Consider the following 19,881-nt stretch of genomic DNA (forward strand, 5'->3'; position numbering starts at 1 on the left):
GCAAGAAAATTGAAACTAGGCATTCTATTTTCCACACAGCTCTCAATATAGAAGCATTTGTGTACCAAAAATTGCATTTGCACTGTAAATTATATGGATGAAAGCCACAGAGAAAGAGATAGTTTGTTGTTTTATAATTCAATAGTAGTAATGCTTGGATTTCTTTTCTTTCTTTTTCACAAAGAAAATAATTATTGAAAGCTTGGTTTCTACCACAATGTGTTAGTTGAATATTCTAATGTACATGTTTTATATTCGCTTTTCACTAGGATGCATTAATTATGCCATGGCGTTAAAATATACACACAAAATAATTTTCTTGTCACCTCAGTTTTAAATTTTCAATATCAAAGAAACCAGAACTATCCACTGTGGTCTGTTCTTTATAATTTGCTAATATAAGGGAAGAAAAACAATGAAGTAAATTCTAGCCTTTAACAATTATGAATAAATTCTCTCCCAGAACCCAGTTATCTCTATACCGAATATAAGCACGAATGTAAGCAATGAATATAAGTTGATTTATATGGCATCAAATACCCATGATGTGACCATTTATGAAGAGATTTTAACGAACATAAGTGAACCAGTTGAAGATTAAAAATGAAAACAGAATTCTCAATAATCTGTATGGAGAAAGATAACCCAAATACCAGTCAACCATAAGACAGACCATATGGAGTATTTGAAGTTCAAACATCTTTTATTTTACATCTGATATCTAAGATGTTATTTCTATCAAATTCCTCAAGGGTTTATAAACTGCAGTGCCTTACCAACTGGGGAACAAAATGCACAATGATATACCAGCTGACTATTTCCACACAGTGCTGAATGAATTTCTCTAACTTACCATAAACCTTAAACTCAAATATGAGAGCTGGTCATTCTAACTGCCCTTGAAAAGTGGGAAGCAGGAGAAAGGTCAAGAAAGTACAGCCTATCATTAATATAATCTAGATGTATTAATTACAGATGAAGAATCAGTTGAACTTACTTTCTCCAAGCCAAATAGATAATACGAAAGGGAAGACCAGAACCCAGAACACCTATTTCCCAAGCTCTTTTCTTTCATACCAACATTACAAAGATGAAATGCTATTTTTATTTATTTATTTATTTATTTATTTATTTATTTATTTATTTTTACTTGAGAGAGAGAGAGAGAGAGAGCTTGGGGGTCAGGGGGAGTGGCAGAGAGAGAGAAAGAAAGAGAGAGAATCTTAAGCAGGCTCCATGCTCAATGCAGAGCTGGACACCAGGCTTGATCCAACCACCCTGGGACCATGATCTGAGCCAAAATCAACCAACAGAGCTATCCAACTCTACACAAAATAAGCCAAATGACCAAAACAATCTGGAAGTTGTGAAGTAGGATTCAAGTGCCTATCCCGAACTTCTATACCATCCTTGTGATAAATGTACCATGTGTTGCCCCATGGCATAGTGGAAGAAAAAATCCTACAAATGTGCCAAGGAGAACAGAAAAGTAATGGTCTTCAGTGAACAGTTCAGAACTTCATCTGTGTCTACTGGAAGAATTGTGGCAACTAACCTAAAACTGTGGAAAGTGAAGGTCTTTAATGAGATGGAATAAGAAGTTTAGATGGATTAAGAAGTTTAGGAAAACTATGAAACTAAGGTTTGCTGGAGAGTGCCTGAATCTAGGTCATATGTAAATCTTGATTTTAGCAATAATAGATTAAATCGTCAAAGTGTTGGGTCTGATAAATGTGGCTGAAATAACAGGATGGATATTCACATATAAATCCATTAGTACAACACTTAGTTATGTCATAAATACCTAATCGGTGAATATTAGATATCTTTATCACAGTGTAGCAGAATGCATTTGTGAAGATACATTCTTCATTAGATTCAAATGTTGATGAGAAAAACTGTATCCACGGCAGAGCAGCGCCTGCTGAAGATCAGTGGGAAATAAGTTGGGTTGAAAAAGTTAAAGGAGGAACAAAAATGGGGAGATAAGTCAAAGGCTCAAGTCTAAAGACATGGTACATAAAACTACGTAACACCATGAAGTAGTCTCCAGTGGTGTGCTTACGTAAACAAATGTCCCCCTAATCTGCAGGAGGAAAAGAAAAGAGAGTGGTGGAGAGGAGAAAGACTGTTCTGCTTCTCCATCCCTTCTAGCTCCCCTGTGTGTTTAGACTTATGAATGAATCCATCAGGAAAAGGTCATCTGTAGAGGCAGAAAAGTGGAAACGTTCTGCTCTAATGATTTATACTGCATAGTTTCCTTACTGGTGTTTTTAAGGGCAAAGTCTTCCTGAGTCAGTGTTAAGTTTGTTTCACTTTGAAGCCATTAATAACCTATTACATATTATTTTTTTCAATTAAATGAAGTATCTGCTTTTTGGTTTTCATAACAGGAAATATATTTAAAGAACTCAATTGTGCAAACTACAACTGAATGAATTTCATAGCAATATGTTTGTGGCCCTCTTAAATCCAAATTTCCAATTTACCAAATTTCAGAATTATTGGCCAATTTTTGTATAGGAAATCTTAAAGATAGGGATGTGCCATCTTTGTATTCTTTTGCTGCCCGAAGTCTAACAAGGTGACTGGTATATAGTAGGTACTTCAAATATATAAGGAATAAATATATGTGTAAACATGGAAATAAATGTTAACATGACAGAACCTTAAAGGATTAGATTTTATCTCAAAATGATTTTATTTTTTTATGTCGTGATTTAAAAGCCAGTGGTTCCTCTTTTATCATATACTTCCCATACTTTTTCTCTCTCCATTTGCTCTGGTATCTAGGATTGCCTAAAAATAGTAATAGTTGGCCTGTGGAGGGCATGAGAGACTTCGCCAATGCGAACCTGCCCAGCTCTGGTGCCCAGGTCACCGCTTTTTGGATGGGGAGTCTTGGCTGGTGACTTTTACTTCAGCCCTCCCAGTGTGGCCACAACTGGCGTTGCTCTGCTGTGCTCCATCACGTTCTCCTAAAGATGCATCCCGACTTATCTCGACACTGGCCCACTGAAGAATACAATGTCTTCATTAACTGGCTTAGGGAGTGTCACAAAAATTATAGCATTTGGGAAATTTTTGGTCATTGCAATGATCCTGATCAGGAGAGGAGAAAATGCTTGAATAGTGAAGACACAGAAAAGAAGACCAAGAGCAGGGAGTATAACAATGCATGCGAAAAAGACGTGTGTTTTGTTTTGTTTTGTTGTAAGTGAACTCCACACCCAAAATGAGGCTGGAACATACCACCCTGAGATGCAGAGTCGCATGCTCTTGGGACTGAGTCAACCAGGTGCCTCTGAAAAGGAGTTTTAATCCTGCAGGGGAATCTGAAAAACAAATTACAGGCATACCTTGGGAAAAAAATAGTGATAGTTGGCTTTGTTATGAATGCTATGATACCTCCAAAATTCAGTCTGGAGAATAAAAATATATCCACCCTGAGTGATCTAGTCACCTTTATATGTATTTGGAAAAACTTGGTAGGTAGTAACTTTTTTCCCCAAATTCTAACTCAGAGAAATCCCTGCCTTTTTCCTGTTTACATATGGGACTCCTCCAGATCCCAGACATAGTAAAACAGACATTCTGGGACTTGAGTTCTAACTTGAGTAACTAGAGGATTTGAATTCTGTAGAATAAAATACAAAAAAAGTCTTGCATCTGTATATGTTGTGCCTCACATTCCTTAAGTAACTTGATTTGATTCCAGTTGAGATTGTGGAGGGTTCAAACAGGGCTTTCATGTTTGCTTGTTTTTAACCGCAGAACACCCCTGTATTCTAAGAAATTTGACAAATGAGTGCAGGACAGCAAGTCAATGCAGACTGGACACTGTCTTTAGAAAACCTCTGTGCAGATCTGTCACCACCTTGGCTGCTAAAACATTCAAGCACTGTAGAAACAGTGAGGAACCTAAATGAAATGGTAAATAATTGTCCTGTCATCTGAGCATAGATACGTGTTTGGAATCAGTATGCTTCCTGTCTTAGTCTGGTGAGATTGCCGTAACAAATTACCATAGACCAGGTGGTTTAAACAACAAAAAATTATTTTCCTACAGCCCTAGAGTCTGGAAAGTCAAAGAACAGGGTGCCAGCCTGGTCAGTTGGTGGTGCACGCTCTCTTCTTGGCTTGCAGACAGCCATCTTCTCATTGTGTTCTCACATGGGAGAGGAGAGATCTCTCTCTTTTCCTCTTCTTATAAGGCCACCAACCTCATCTGATGATGACCTGGCCCTTAATTACCACCTAAAGATTCTCACTCTAAATGTAGTCATATTAGGGGCTGGGATTCAACATAAGAATTTCAGGTAACATAATTCAATCCAAAGCACTTCCCTTAACCAATTTCAGTTGCAAAGACCATGTGGGATAAATGAATGAGTATAGACTGAAAAACGGCAAGGCCAGAGTCTGTTTGAGAATTAGCAAAGTCACTTAAATTGAAATTGTGTTGTACCTTGAGCCATTGTTTTTGCAATATTACAGATCTGACAATGGCAGATATTGGAAAAATGTGACCTAGTAGATGTTCTTTGTTTGATACAAAATTGTTGAAATAAATCAACAGGTATTTTCCCCGATTTTAAGTAAGTTTTAATGTAATCTTCAAGTTACCCCTTCTGGGCGATTCTGAGCATCTGAAAATAGCCATGATATTTTTCCCATTATAATTTCCTTGTCCTACATGTGAGTGTGCCCCAATCCCTTTCTTCAACATGCTGATTGCTGCCCTTAATGCTGCTATACTATAGCACTAATATGATGCTCACTTCAGTTAGAAGCTTTCTGCATATCTTGCTTTCATTTCCTGTTTTATTTGCTATAAACATAGTTATTTCCATTCTGTTGCTTTCAGTCACATATGGCATTTTGAAACAGTTAAATAAAGAGATTATCAATATTAGATCTATCTCAGCTGTAAAACCTACATTTATAAAGAAATATGATCTATTCAATTTCATTTCTGAAAGCCCAGCATCCAAGCGATGGTCATAAATTCACATGATTACCCTAAGCATTAGATTTTGCATTTGGATCACTATTTAACTGGAAAAAGAAATCAAACATTCATGCAAGCAAGGAAGCAGCTCTCTATTAATGACATGTGCAAGGAAACTGAAAAATATAAATGATTCTGACCAAGATCATCAATAAAACTTGACACTCAAACAAAATGACTCTATAGTATCTCCTTTGGGGACAGACAGCATGAGAAGAATATTAATATTTTGCCAAATTCAACATTTTTCAGGAAATCACTTTCTGTGTTACGAATTTGTCAGGAAAATTGTAAAATAGTAAAAATGATATATACTATTATCTGTAAAAATGCAAAGTACATATTGACCAATATTTAATTGAAGACTTCCTGAAAGAGCTTCAATAACATCAATTATTTTAAGCACAATATTATTATAATCAAGTCCGATTCAGAGCCTAAGGAATGATGTACGTAAAACAGTCACTTTAACAAATAAAACTTTTTTAAAAATCATAATCTTAATGGTTGCAGATTATAAACAAGTTCATTTAGAACATTCCTGCAGTGAAAAGGAATGATGCTTGCAGATCTGAAAAAATACATATGACAAATTAACATGGCATTTACTTTTTGTTATGATCTGGAAAGAATTCTGAAAATTATTATTTCACTGAAAAACAAGTGCATTTGTTTTTCTTCCTTCAGCCCCTCTCCTGAAAATAATAGTCCAACTTAAACATGAAAGCAAAAGGGAGTCATCAAAGGGAGTTCCTTTCCTGACACTCCAACTTCTCCATGGTTGTTCCGATAGTATATCCCTTAGGAATGTTTGGGGACTAAGACATATAGATGTTATAATTGAAAACCAAACAGGGGCTAATGTCCACCACGGGGGAGATAATTAGAAAAATCATGTATTGGGCTACTGTTGTGAATGATAATCAAGTAGAGCTCTATCATTTGATTACAAGCCTCATTCAGTAGAGCCCACGTGTTCTTGGGCATGAAGTGATTAAGCAATAAGCATGCTGAGCTGCTGCTGGGGGGTAGAGGGATGGCAGAGATAGGAGGGATGGCAAGGAGTTGTTTATTAGCATAGCAAGGGAGTGTCACGGTGCTGAACAGTAGACAAGAGAACCAAACTGAAGAACTGTGTTCAGAGAAACTCAGAAAGGACACCATGATGTTGCATAGTCACTGCTGGTATGAAGCAGTAAAATGGGAAGCCCATATTTTACAGATCATTTTCTTGCCATTGGAAATAATAGATTTGATAAAGACTGATCTTTGAGGTAGCGTAAGCATAAGTTATGGTTATCGTAACTAGAAGGTGTGCCATTTTCAAATGCATGCCCATTTTCAAATGAGAAACTCCTTGATTGAGGTCTTGGCACTGTTAAAATGTTGCCTGATAAATTCTGATCTACCAGGTTTGAGAGCCTCAGGCACATGTAAACATAAACACCTTTGAAAAATCAGCACTATCTTCTCTGAAGCAAAAACAGATATCTGAGCAGAACACTGAGGGATAAGAGTAACCTGGGATGCATAAAATAAAGTCCAGAGCAGATCCAACAAAAGCAGAACATTTTGTTGGCTCCACCCTTAAGCGGGCCAAAATTGATATTAAAATCCACTATATATTCTTTATAGTGCATTTAACTGTTGACAAAATTTCTGGCTCATGGATCTGAATCGAAGGAACATCTTGAGGAATTTGTTTCTGTTTTTTTTCCAAATGGAAACTCTCTCATAATTTATTTAAGGACTTTCACAAGATTCCTTTGGTATGACTTGAGAAGAAAATAAAAGACTAGAAAATCTTTGGCCAAATCTCACTTAGTATACAACAAAGATCTCTTTGATATTTGTTCCAGCATATTACAAATCTTAGTCTAATATCTGAATTTTTATCTAATCATCCATAGGATAATTTATTTTTATTTCCTCATTTCCTCCATTTCATCTTTTTATAGGATGTCCTTTTGGTGTGGGTGAAGCGTGGTCCATACAGTGTAATGTCATCTATGCGGTAAGTGCGTTTGGTTCTTAACGTTTTACAACATACTATCAAGTAAGAAAGCTATAGCTAAGAATCTTTCACATTTACATATGTTCATCTTCAGAAACCTCACGCTTAAATTCCCTAACTATCAATTATTAAATTAGGGGGACAAATACATTCTTCGTGGCCAGCAGGAATTTTATGAATAAATATAATGAAAATGTAAGGCAACCTAACACTATGCAAATGATTTGGCCTTTAATAATAATAAAACACGGGACATATTCAAGAATATGAAACTTCCTAAAGCTGTGAGCTGTATGGAAACATGTAAGAAAGTGTTTTTACTTTCAGGGAACAAGACAGTGGGGTAATTCTGAAAAATGTCTGGTAATTCTGATTGATTTTCTGAAGATCTTTCATATTTCCTATGAATGAATGTGTTCCAGTAGGGTTAACTGTACATTAAATCCTGTATCTCACATTAGAGATTAAAGGATATGATTCTCTAAATTGTACTTATTCAAGTTATATGTGTTTGAAAAGCTACTGTTTGTCATTTTATATGTTATACATATTTAGAATACTGCCATAGCCAACATTCATAACACAAGAATAAAATCACATGAAATAATGACAATAAAAATAGATGTATATACTCAATTATGTTTTTAATGATTAAAGTTTAGATATTTTTTCCATGACCCTTTTTCTTTTCTGAAGCTAGATTTAAATTTTAAGTCTCACCTTTCGGCTCTAAAGACCCTAACAGGAATGCTCAAGAAATATTTTTTAAAAAGAGAACTAGAATATATGACATCACTTTGTATCTGTCATATTTAGTGTTATAAATTTTAAACTATATCTCTTGGATTCATTTTTGGCTACAAATGCATATTATAGTTGAAGAATGCCTTACAAAATAATAGGTATGTTCAAAGATAGGAAAGAGCCTTAGAATGTTCCTCTCTCCACTCAGAGATGACATGAACTCCATCTTCAGGCTGTAATCTACCGACCCAGTCATTGATGTCTAACAGACATAGTTTCCCACTTAATAACCCCTTAAACTTTATCTCTTTGACCCTCTGCTTTAATACCACACTTTCCAAACACTGCAGGATATCAAAAGAAAAATACAGAATTACTTGGCATGTTAAATTACTATTCCCAAAAAATGTCCTGTGGAATTTTTTGTGAGATAATCAATATATCTTTGAAAGCCTTAAACTTACATAAATGCTGAATATATAATTTATTAAATTAAGTTTCTCTACAAAATTTTCCCAATAGTTGCATCAAATTAGTTCTTGAATTTTCACTACCAATACGGTAACCTGTATTAGTCAGGGTTCTCCAGAGAAATAGGATGAATAGAGTGTGCGTACATATATAGAGTGAGATCTGTTTTAAGGAGTTGGTTCACAGAAGAGTAGGGAATGGTAAGTTCAAAACTTGTAAGGAAGTCCAGCAGGTTAGAAATTTCAGCAGGAATTGACTTGCAGTCTTGAGTCTGAAGACAATATGAATGCAAAATTCCTTCTTCTTCAGAGAACCTCAGTCTTTCTCTTAAGGCTTCAGATGATTGGATGAGGCCCACCCACATCCAGTAGATTAAAGGATAATCTACTTTATTTAAAGTCTACTGATTTCAATTCACAGCTGAACATTTTTTTTCATGGCAACATGTCTAGGCTGGTATTTGACCAAACAACTAGGTGCCGTAGCCTAGCCAAGTTGACATTTAAAGTTAACCTTCATACTAGCTAAGTCATCATACTAGCTAAGAAACTATGCTTTCTTCCCTTGTCTTCCTGAAAATCACACCAAAGCAATAAAGAAAAGGAACACCACCCTGTAACTTCAATTTTTTAGGGAAATTAGGAGGCAGCTATAATAAGCTGCCTTCATCTTACATGTGTGGGCTGCCAACAGAAGCTTAGATGGACACAAGCCATGAAGGAAGAAATCCTAAGAAAGCAGAGAGTTCAAGAGGCCCTACCAGGGCAGTCCTCTGACTGCATCAACAAAGATGAGGGGCTCACTCAGAAGTGCAAAATCTACATCTCTTGAACAGGAGAGACCATGATCTCTGGACCAGATATGATAAAGAGAAACAGAAGTTGCGGGATGTTGTAGGAGTGCACAAAGACACACACAGAAGCCACATTGGTAGGAAGCAGTCTGTCTTTATGGCAGCAGGAGGAGAGCTTTTAAGTTGTGAAGGCTGGAATGCTGCCTAGGATCCTTTCAAGCTACTTTCATAAGAACCATCTACAAATATCTAGTTTAGGAAAATGTAACTTATTCAGTAGTAGGTACTAAAAAAAGATATGGCACAGAATCAGTATATAAATACTGTAAAAATGTGGTAAAGATCACCAGATTAACCAACAGATTAAAAATACTCAGAATTCTTTCATCTTCCACTTCATATATTTGTAGGGCTCCCTCTCCATCTCACTCGGCAAAAGCTAGACTTGAGAAGAACCTGTGAAGCTCAAGGTGATATCCCTTCCCATTACCTCTGACTTCTAAACCTTTCTGTCCCCTAGCCATCTTTCTTTTCCAAGAACATAGAAGGCATAGTCATCCCTCCAAGACTTTTCTTGTTCTTTCCTCTGCCTGGCATATTTTCCCCAAGACAGCAATATCACTCACTCCCTTAGCCCCTTCAAATTTTAATCAACTGTCACCTTCCAAGGGTGATTGTCACAGGTCACATTATTTAAAATTGTGACAAACGCATCAACATTCCTTATTCCTCCACTGTGAGTGGTATTTCCCTGCATAATACAAGTCACAATCTGATATAGTATTTTCACAAAACTTTTATTTTATTCTGTATTATCTACTGCTATATCCTCAGTGCCTGCTACAGTGTAGGAATTCAAAATACATTTTTTTAAAAATAAATTAGTGAATGTACACTCTTCAGACAAATGTTTCCACAGAACAGATAAAGGGTATGCCCAAGCCTATTCTTAAAAATTAAAAAAAAACAAAAAAACTGAATTCTTCACTTCCATGAAGGAAATTCAAAAAGAACAAATTTAAGAATGTAGGACAGAAAGAGGGGGACAAGGAAAATATGCAATAAGATTACTGGGTGCAGACAGGCACAGTAAGAAAAAAATAAACACATATAGAAAAATGAAATTTGATGAAAGAGACACCTCAGAAAATCCAATAAAGAACATATGAAATAGAAACAAGCAAAGCAAGCCAAAAAGTAATAGAAAATAACTGTGTATACAGATTAAAATAAACAAAATGTGGCATATCCATATAGTGAAATGCCACCGACTCATAATAAAGGAAAAAACCATACTCAAAATACAGATGAAAGAAGCCAGTTATAAGGCCTACATATTGTATGATTTCATTTCTGTGAAATCTGGAAACGGTAAAACTATAATAACAGCGACATGGATCAGAGATTGCCTAAGGCGAAGGGGGGGGGCAAGAATTGACTGCACCCAACACGAGAGAGGTTTTGGGGGTCATCAAAGCGTTCTAAAATTTGACTGTAATGGTTATTGTACAACTATATACATTTGCCAAAACCCACAGGACTCTACGCTTACACTAAAAAAAAATCCCAATAATTCTTTTTGGTTTTGCTATTGATTAAGGATTAGAGAGAAAATAATGTATTAAGAAGACAGGCAAATAATACCTAATACACATATAATTAAACTTCTCTAAGAACAAGTTTCAAATAACATTTAAATACATAAAATCAAGAAAACTTTTCTGAAAGAAATTTATTCTGGGTTATTTATTAAGTTATTAATTAAAGAATATCATTTACTATATATCAGGCACAGTATTAAAAATTTTTTAAATGATAACTTAATATCATAACAACCTTCTTTGGCAAATCCAATTATTTTCCCTGTTATACAGATGAGGAGACTTAAATACAGAGAAGTTAAGTAATTTTATCAAGTTTCAGCTAATAAGTAGCAATGCCCTTTGTACTTACATATTAATAGCCACATTATTTGGCAAAGCAAACTGAGTAGGATGCTCATCGCCAGACATATGTTAGTAAAATTACTAGAGTTTAACTATAAGTAGCCAAGGGAAAATAACCAGATATCTAGAAGGGTAAAAAATAAGGCTGGCTACAGTAAAAGTCAATGCCAGAAGGCAGTGGAAAACATTATAAAATAAAAAGATAACAAAAACAAAAAAGAAAGGCCAGTTATAAATTTTATAATAAGTGCAGGTGTCATGAAGTCATTCAAATTTAAAAATGAACAGATTCAGAAAATACTGTTCACATGAGCTCCTCTTAAAACTAAAACAATTGAGCAAAATGATAAAAGGGCAATTTAGACTAAAAGGCTAGGTGGTGATTAGGGTTCTTCAGAGAAACGGAAGCCATAGGATGTTTGTGTGGAGAGACAGAGAGACAGAGAGATTGTAAGACTTTGATTCTTGTGATTTTGGAAGCTGGTGAGTCCAAAATCCGCAGGGTAGTTAGATAGGCTGAAGACCCAAGAGAGCCAGTATTCCAATTCAAGTCCTAAGGCAGTCTGCCTTAGAGCTAAGAAGGGCCGATGATCCAGATGAAATCTTAAGGTAGTCCTCTTCTTTGGAAGAGGCCAATGTTTTTGTTGTATTTTTCAAAAGATTCAATGATTGAATGAGATCAACACACATTGTACAGAACAATCTACTTTACTCCTAGTCCACTGATTTAAATGTTAATTTCACCCAAAACAATGTCACAGAAACATCCAGAATGATGTTCGATGAGGTATCTGGACAGGCCAAAGCCCAGTCAAGTTTACACATAAAATTAACCATCACAGGTGGTAGAGACAATATTCTCTAATAAAAATTCAACAAAATTAGAAATTAACAAAATAAGTAAATGTATGTATCTATAAATCTGGAAATAGAAAAAAAATCTCTCTTAACTCAAACACTAATCAAAATTGCAAAACTTTAAAAAAAAAATAGTCCATATTTGAACATTTGGAATTTAGATAATCGGTGCTAGAGAAAAATGCACAGCCTTTAATACTTAAACTGGTTAAAAAGAAAAAAAAAACAAAGTAAGGAACTGATTCAGTTAGAAGTACAGAAATAAATTGAAAGCAAGCATAACGAAAAAAATAGCAATAAAAGTAGTATTTAATGAGATAAAAATATGCAAACAACAAAAATAATTTTAAAAAACCCTAAAACTGCTACTTGGAAGAAAAAATAAGCAATAGAACATACAAACCACTTGTTAATAAAAATTGATTAGAATAAAGCATACAGGGACCCCCGAGTGGCTCAGTCAGTTAAGCATCCTACTCTTGGTTTCAGCTCAGGTCGTGATCTCACCGTTCTTCAGTTCGAGCCCCACATTGGGCTCCACCCTGATAACATGGAGCCTGCTGGGGATTCTCTCTTCCTCTCTCTCTTCTCTTCTCCTGCTCATCTTCTCTCTCTCTCAAAATAAATAAATACACTTAAGATTTTTTAAAAAAGAAAAAGAAAGCATATAATTGGAAGTTATTATGAAGAAAAATTCATAGAAATAGAGGAAATTGGATGACTAATAAAAGTGCTATTTCAATAATATAAAAATAAATTTGAAACCTGGATAACTGATATTTTTTCCTAAGAAAAACAATTTGTCAAACTTATATTCAAACTCTGGAAATCAGAAAAGGTTAATTTCCATAAAACAATTGAGAGAAAAATAGTCAAAGATTAAAGGGCTTCACAGGAGAATTCCAACATGTATTTAACAATCAGACCATTGAAATGCTATTAAACGGCTCCAGGCATAAAAAAGAAAGCAAGCTTATAAAAAGAATATGACATTGATACTAACGCCTTAAGACTTTGAAAACAAACTGTAGAATAATCTCACATAAATATTAATACAAAAATAGTAAATAAAAGGCTGAAAAAGAAAATACAGCAAAATTAAAAGATAATTGTACCATGACTCAGTTTTGTTACATAAATGTAATGATGATTCAACATTAGGAATTCTATTAATATAAGTAGTATAAATCACCAACATCCATGATAAAAAAACATTTGAGAGAATTTAGCAACCACCCCTAATAAACATTTAGTTGAATTATATGGAAGGTTATTTTTGTAGGTGAAAAAATAAATCAAATATTGTTCAGCCTAATAATACTAAGTGAAACAGAAGCCAATGAATTCATAATAAAAAGAAATCTATCTCAGCTCATAAGCCAATGAATTCAGTTAGAGTAAGAAACTGTAGGTAAAACATTTTGGAAGGGGGTTGTAAAATTACTACTATTTGCTGAGATATGATTGCTTACCTGCAGAACCAAAGAGGATGAACTAGAAAATTATTACAAAAAATTCAGCAAGCTAAAGGGATATTAAATTAATATTCAGAAACCAATAGCTTTCATATATGCATATAACATCCAGTTAGGTAATACAAGGAAAGAAAAAAAAAACCCATTTACAATACCAAGGTTAAATAGGGAAGAATAGCAATAATAAAGATGAAAAAAATCTCTTTTAAGAAAGCTTTAAAGCAGCTTTGAAGGACAGGACTAGACATGAACAAATGTAACAGCATACTGTATCATTCAATAGGAATACTCAATATCATAAAGACTTTACTTCTCTGTAAGTTACTCTATAAATGTGATACAGTCTAAATAAACAGTGCTAATTATGCAAACTATAATAACTAATCATAATTATAACCAAACATAATGTTTAAGTAGAAAAATAAAAGTCCCCGGCAAAACTCTGGAAAAGAATAAGGTAAACAGCAAGGAGGACCCTCCTTATGACATAAAAATGTGTTTATAATGTTGTATAATAAAGATTAGTAAAGTTTCAACATTAAAACAGTGAGGTGTTGGTTCATAAACAAGCAGAGAAATGGCCCAGAATAAAACATTCCAAAGTCCATACAAATATATACATATATATGTATAAATGTTCTTTATATATATGTATACATGTATATGTATAAATGTTCTTTAAAATATGAAAAGTAAAGCATAAACTCAATGAGAATAAAAGAATACACATGAATGATACAGAAATGTCATTTTTTTAACCTATCAATTTGGAAAGAAATGATAATATTCCATTATATGCTATAGGTCAGACTGTGTGGGAAGCCAATTTCATATCTTTCTAGAGTAAATACATATTTACAGCTTTTATGATGAACAATTTGGTAATATCTATGAAAATTATAAATGCATATATATTTTGACCCAGTAATTTCACTTCTGGGAAGTTTTCCACGAATATATTTGTGTTTTAAAGAATATAAGCGGGGAGCCTGGGTGGCGCAGTCGGTTAAGCGTCCGACTTCAGCCAGGTCACGATCTCGCGGTCTGTGAGTTCGAGCCCCGCGTCAGGCTCTGGGCTGATGGCTCAGAGCCTGGAGCCTGTTTCCGATTCTGTGTCTCCCTCTCTCTCTGCCCCTCCCCCGTTCATGCTCTGTCTCCCTCTGTCCCAAAAATAAATAAACGTTGGAAAAAAAAAAAAGAATATAAGCAATTTATTACTAATTACATTTAAAAAGTTTTCTTAAAAAGCAAATGTTCATCAATAGGGAGCTGTTTAAACTATGGTGCATCCATATAATGCGATACTATGCAACTATAAAAAAATGAGAAAGCACTTAATGTGCATATAGATTTATTGTTAAGTGAAAAAATCAGGGTATACAAGAGCATGTGTAGAAAACAGGGAAATAAAAATACATATTCATATTTGTTTAAGTATAAAGAAACTGCTGGGGCGCCTGGGTGGCGCAGTCGGTTAAGCGTCCGACTTCAGCCAGGTCACGATCTCGCGGTCCGGGAGTTCGAGCCCCGCGTCAGGCTCTGGGCTGATGGCTCAGAGCCTGGAGCCTGTTTCCGATTCTGTGTCTCCCTCTCTCTCTGCCCCTCCCCCGTTCATGCTCTGTCTCTCTCTGTCCCCAAAATAAATAAACGTTGAAAAAAAAAAATTTTTTTTTAATAAAAAAAAAAAAAAAAAAGAAACTGCTAATACTGGCTCTCTGTGGGACAGAGGTGATAGGGACAAGGAGAAGAGAAAGACTTTTTTGATAACTTATATTTAATATGTTTTATAATTTGGGTCCTCAAAAATGTTATCTAGTAAAATAATTAAATTTTTAAAAATATATTATAAATTCTAATGCTTAATATTGCATGACTATCTCTGAAACTTATCTTTCAGTTAAATATTTATGATAGATTTAGAATCGTTGTCTTCATTCTATGTTTAAGTATTCAGTCAACAGTTCCAATTCTGTTTATTTTTGCATTGTTCTCATCTAGTTTAAAACTATAGACATCTCATATTACACAGTTGCCCAATGTTTTATAGGTAGCATAAAGCATGAAATTTGAGTTCATATTGATTAAGAGAATTTTGGGGAATGTTTTAACATAGTAAAAAAAAAAATAAAACTTCAATAGAAGCATATCTACGTTTTAATGTAGAAATACGCTATTTAAGTCATGGATTTTATAGCCCTCCCATCCTTCCCCTCTCTCCCAAATAAACAAGCAAACAATAGCACATAATATTGGAAACTAATGGGAAAGTCTCTTCAAATGAAGTCCTTCTCTTCTTTCCACCACCATAACCATACACACCCACTTGGAAATGGAATCATAGGATTAGAGCAATCCAAGAAAACTATACTTACATTTGATGTTTTCCCAGACAGCGAACCAAAATTAAAATGTTGCCATGCTGTCCAAAAACATTTGTTGAAATGTGTATGTTTGATATGTGGAAAATGTTTATAGTTTTGACACCCTGTAGAACTTAGGACAAGATGTATCTTCAAGATCAGCAGTCACTGAATGGCTAGCATTCATCAACTCCAGGGGCAGTTAATCAGTAAGTGCTGCCTTGGCGTCAATGGAAGGACCAAATATGGCCCAATGGATGGGCCCTGAAACTCCAAGAAGAAGAAAAAGAGGCAGCTAGGCCAAAACTTCTTTTCATCCCACTCTCTTGTACTCCTTAGAGTAGACCAGCCACCAACCAAATACAACCAATTGATTTTCAGGTCAACACAATGTGGGCCAGAGGAATTACCTAGCCAAGCCCTACCCAAATTTCTGATCCCTCACATTTTGAGATATAATAAAGAGTTTTCTATTTTAAGACACTAAATTCAGAGGTGTTTGTTACATAGCAATATATAACAGGAACAATCAGATAGGAAAAACTATTAACTGATGGTATAATTTGGCATATTTTTTTAAACAAAAAATGTTTCATTTGATTTTCCATCTTCAAACAAGCAAAAATCCCTTTCCTAACAAAGTACTCTTTAACTAAGGTCAATTATCATCTCCCTATGAGTGTTTTGTCACTATTCAACCTCCATGCAATTAGGGTACTATGTCTCATATTAAGTAAATACTACATTTTCATAATGCAAAGTAAACTAGAAATTTCAAAAATTAAGAAATTATTTCCCCAATATTTGAGTAGATATTCATATAACGATAATATCAAAGATTCACCATGATGATATTTTATTAGATATCAACCACCTCAAAATAATGATAATTTTTCGATTATTTTAGTCCTTTTTCATTTTTCAACCCATAAATCCAATATTTCTAAAAGTGAAGATTTGACAGGTCTCTGACGGCCTGACAAGCCTCCTTTAATAACTCCTTCTTGGGAGGAACAGCACTGCCGACATGGGTCTGCGTAGAGAATGCCTGTTTAATATTAGCTTTCCATCAGTCCAGTTGTGTGACTGAGACTCTGAGCTACATTGCTTTAGGCCTGCTGGCAAGAGAAAACCTGTTTAATTACCTGCCCCAGCTGTACTTACTAAGTGGAATGATTATTAAATCTGTCTCTCTATTTCACAGTTTCAGTATACAATTCAAATCTGTGCCAAAAGGAATGGGGGACACAGATTCTGTAGGAGTAGGCAGGATTAAAACCCTCATCGCGACAGGTGTCTTGAGAGTATTGTTGCCTAGGGCTCAGCCGACCCTCTGTCCTCTAATATAAAAATGGAAGGTTCTTAGATGCTCTGCCAACTTTGAAACTGAATATAACCTCTCATCATTTACTCACATTATTGTCCAGTTCACGTTCAAAGGCAGATAATAATAATTCTTGGCCTTTTTCTACTTTTTTTACCTGCCGAAGGATAATTTGAGCCCTTTACTCTTAAGTCCTAAGACATGATAAAACCACAAACTTGTATTGTTCTCATTTGCAAATTCCCATCATCTGTTTCTCAGAGTTCATTGCTCTCCTACCATTCGTGACAGAGGGAACAAACACCCACCCTTAGAGCAAACTAAGTGACCTGCTTCCATTGTAATTCCTGCTATGTTGAAAAAATCATGCAAGGTTTGACTCTACCCCATAATATATCCGTGTTCAGAATTTACAAAAATAATGGTTAAATCATTAAAATGTTTATTAAAATAGGGCCTCCAAGAAAATGAAATGTGTTTTTTTGTAGTCTAACCTATAACTTTAAAGAGCCTCTGCACACTTTGCAGAGGTAAGCACCAAAATTTGACAGCGTATACTAATTTGTACTCATGCTTTTCTAAAAACAGCTCTTCATTCATAAAATCCTTTTGTTGTCTAATCTTGTAACTTATCTTTCTTTCTTTGGTATTTACTTTGCTTTATAAATCAGTGGCAAATTAAATCTCATTTTTTGTCTGTAAACTTTAAGATAGTTTTTGCTAAATTCTGCAACCAGAAAGTAAACTAGCTTTTGCACTAACTCCACTTGTGTCATTGATGATGTATCTAAGTGCCAGTTTAAATAATACAGTCTCCCTTTTAGTGTTTCACAGTTAGAATTCATTTCTGTTTTGCAATTTTGTTTGGAACTTTAAATCAGGGTGTTGTTAGTGCCATGATTTAACAACGCGTAGGTTAAATGAATACAGTAGGCCATGAGAATTGGTCAGAGGAATACTGTATTTCCCTCTTGTCATTTATGGTAGACAGAAATTTGGTGTGACAAACAGTATCAAATATGAATGCAAATCACACAAATAAAGAGTTTATCGATAAGCATTTATGGAATTAGTAAGGGAAAAACAGCACCCTTTTCTCACTCCATCAAACCATAACATTTTTGGTATAAATAATGCATTGTCATTTGGGGTATCTATGCATCCTGTATGACCAGCCATGTCTTCTTGAGTAAGTCACAGAGATGATATCAATATCAAATAAAATTCAACAAGTTAAGCATCTCTTTATGCTCATTCTTTACGAGGATTACACCAATAATTTTGCCCAGCTGTATGAAATGTCACAGAGCCTTCTTGTAATTTTTGAGATCCAAATCATGGACATGAGGAATAATGTGGTGGAGGAAAAAACACTCTCAACTTTCCATTCTGAGTCCAATCTGAGTTTGACTCTTAACCCTGCAACTCATTTTTTATGTTATCTGAGACTCATCATTTTTTTTTTCCTTTTTAACTAACTTATTTTTTTCCTTTTTTTTTTGTATGAGTGTCTGTGATAAATAAAAATGCCTGGGTCTCCTGATCATAGGATGGTCATTTTTGTTTGCCAGTCTGTCAGCAATCTTTTGAGGTTTTTTTGAGGAGGAGGGGTCTTGTTTACTTGTCTTTTATTAAGGTATAATCGACATATAACATTATATTTGTTTCAGGTGTACAACATACTGATTCGATCTTTGTATATATTGCAAAATGATCACCATGATAAATCTAGTTAACCTTGAGTTACAAGTTTTTTTTTTCCTTGTGACGAGAATTTCTAAGATCTACTCTCTCAGCAGCTTTCAAATACGTAATGTGATATTATTAACTATGGTCACCATATTGTACATTATATCCCCACAAATTATTTATTTTATAACTAGAAGTTTTTACCTTTTCATTTCACTCTTCTTGATATCAGTTTTTCAGCTGCAAAATAAAGGCTTTGTTCTAACATGACCATTCGAAAGTTCTCTTCCAAGTTTGAAATTCAAAAGTACTAAGTTTATTGTGTTATTGTATGGTTGTGAGTGTTAAATTACTGAATTATTTTAATATATGCAGTTTTAGCACAGGGTCTGGCACAGAGTGATCTAGTACAAAGTGAGTGTTCAAAATGTTTTCCTGTGGCCAAGCTTAGCCTGTCTTATGCTATGTAACTTCACATTCACATTAGAACAGATTAGCATCACCTCAAGTTCCATCATGATTCACTAGTCATCATCAGTATTTGGTTCTCCTTCCCCCCTGGGCATACTGAAGGTTACATTTATCAGGTTTCTGTGTAAATTGTAAGTTGGATGAGAACGCATGACTCGTTCTGACCAAAGAAATGTAAGCAGAAAAAAAGTGTGTTACTCCTTGGCTGAGGTGAGAAATGCCTATGTACATTTCTTCTGACTATCCCTCCTCTGCTGCTAGGATATGACTCCATCGCTACAGGTACAAAATGGTGGCACTGTGGCAGCCTGGTCCCTGAGTGTTTGTATGGAGCAGATGTCCCTGACAGACTACACGGGATATATACCATGAGCAAGAAATAAACCTGCTGTTAATCAACAGAAAGTTTTTGTTCTTTTTGCTGCAGCATAACAGCCTATCCTGAGTAACATCCTTCATGCCATTAAAATGAATTTACACAGTTTCCGAGCGGTATATTTAGCTGTGCCTTCCTCAGTGCCATTCAGATACAGTTATTTATTTCCTTCCCCTCAACTTCATAATTAAACCACAAACCAATTTGGTTAATAATTAATATCTTTATCCTGTGGGGGAGGAAAAAATAAATTTCCCTTTACTTTTCTAAGTTCTTGGTCGGGATTTGCCCCCCTCCCCACTGTGATAACAGGAGAAAAACAAACAAGTTTAATATCATGTATATACAT

Source organism: Lynx canadensis, chromosome A1, assembly GCF_007474595.2.
Source record: "Lynx canadensis isolate LIC74 chromosome A1, mLynCan4.pri.v2, whole genome shotgun sequence".
NCBI classification, from domain to species: Eukaryota; Metazoa; Chordata; class Mammalia; order Carnivora; family Felidae; genus Lynx; species Lynx canadensis.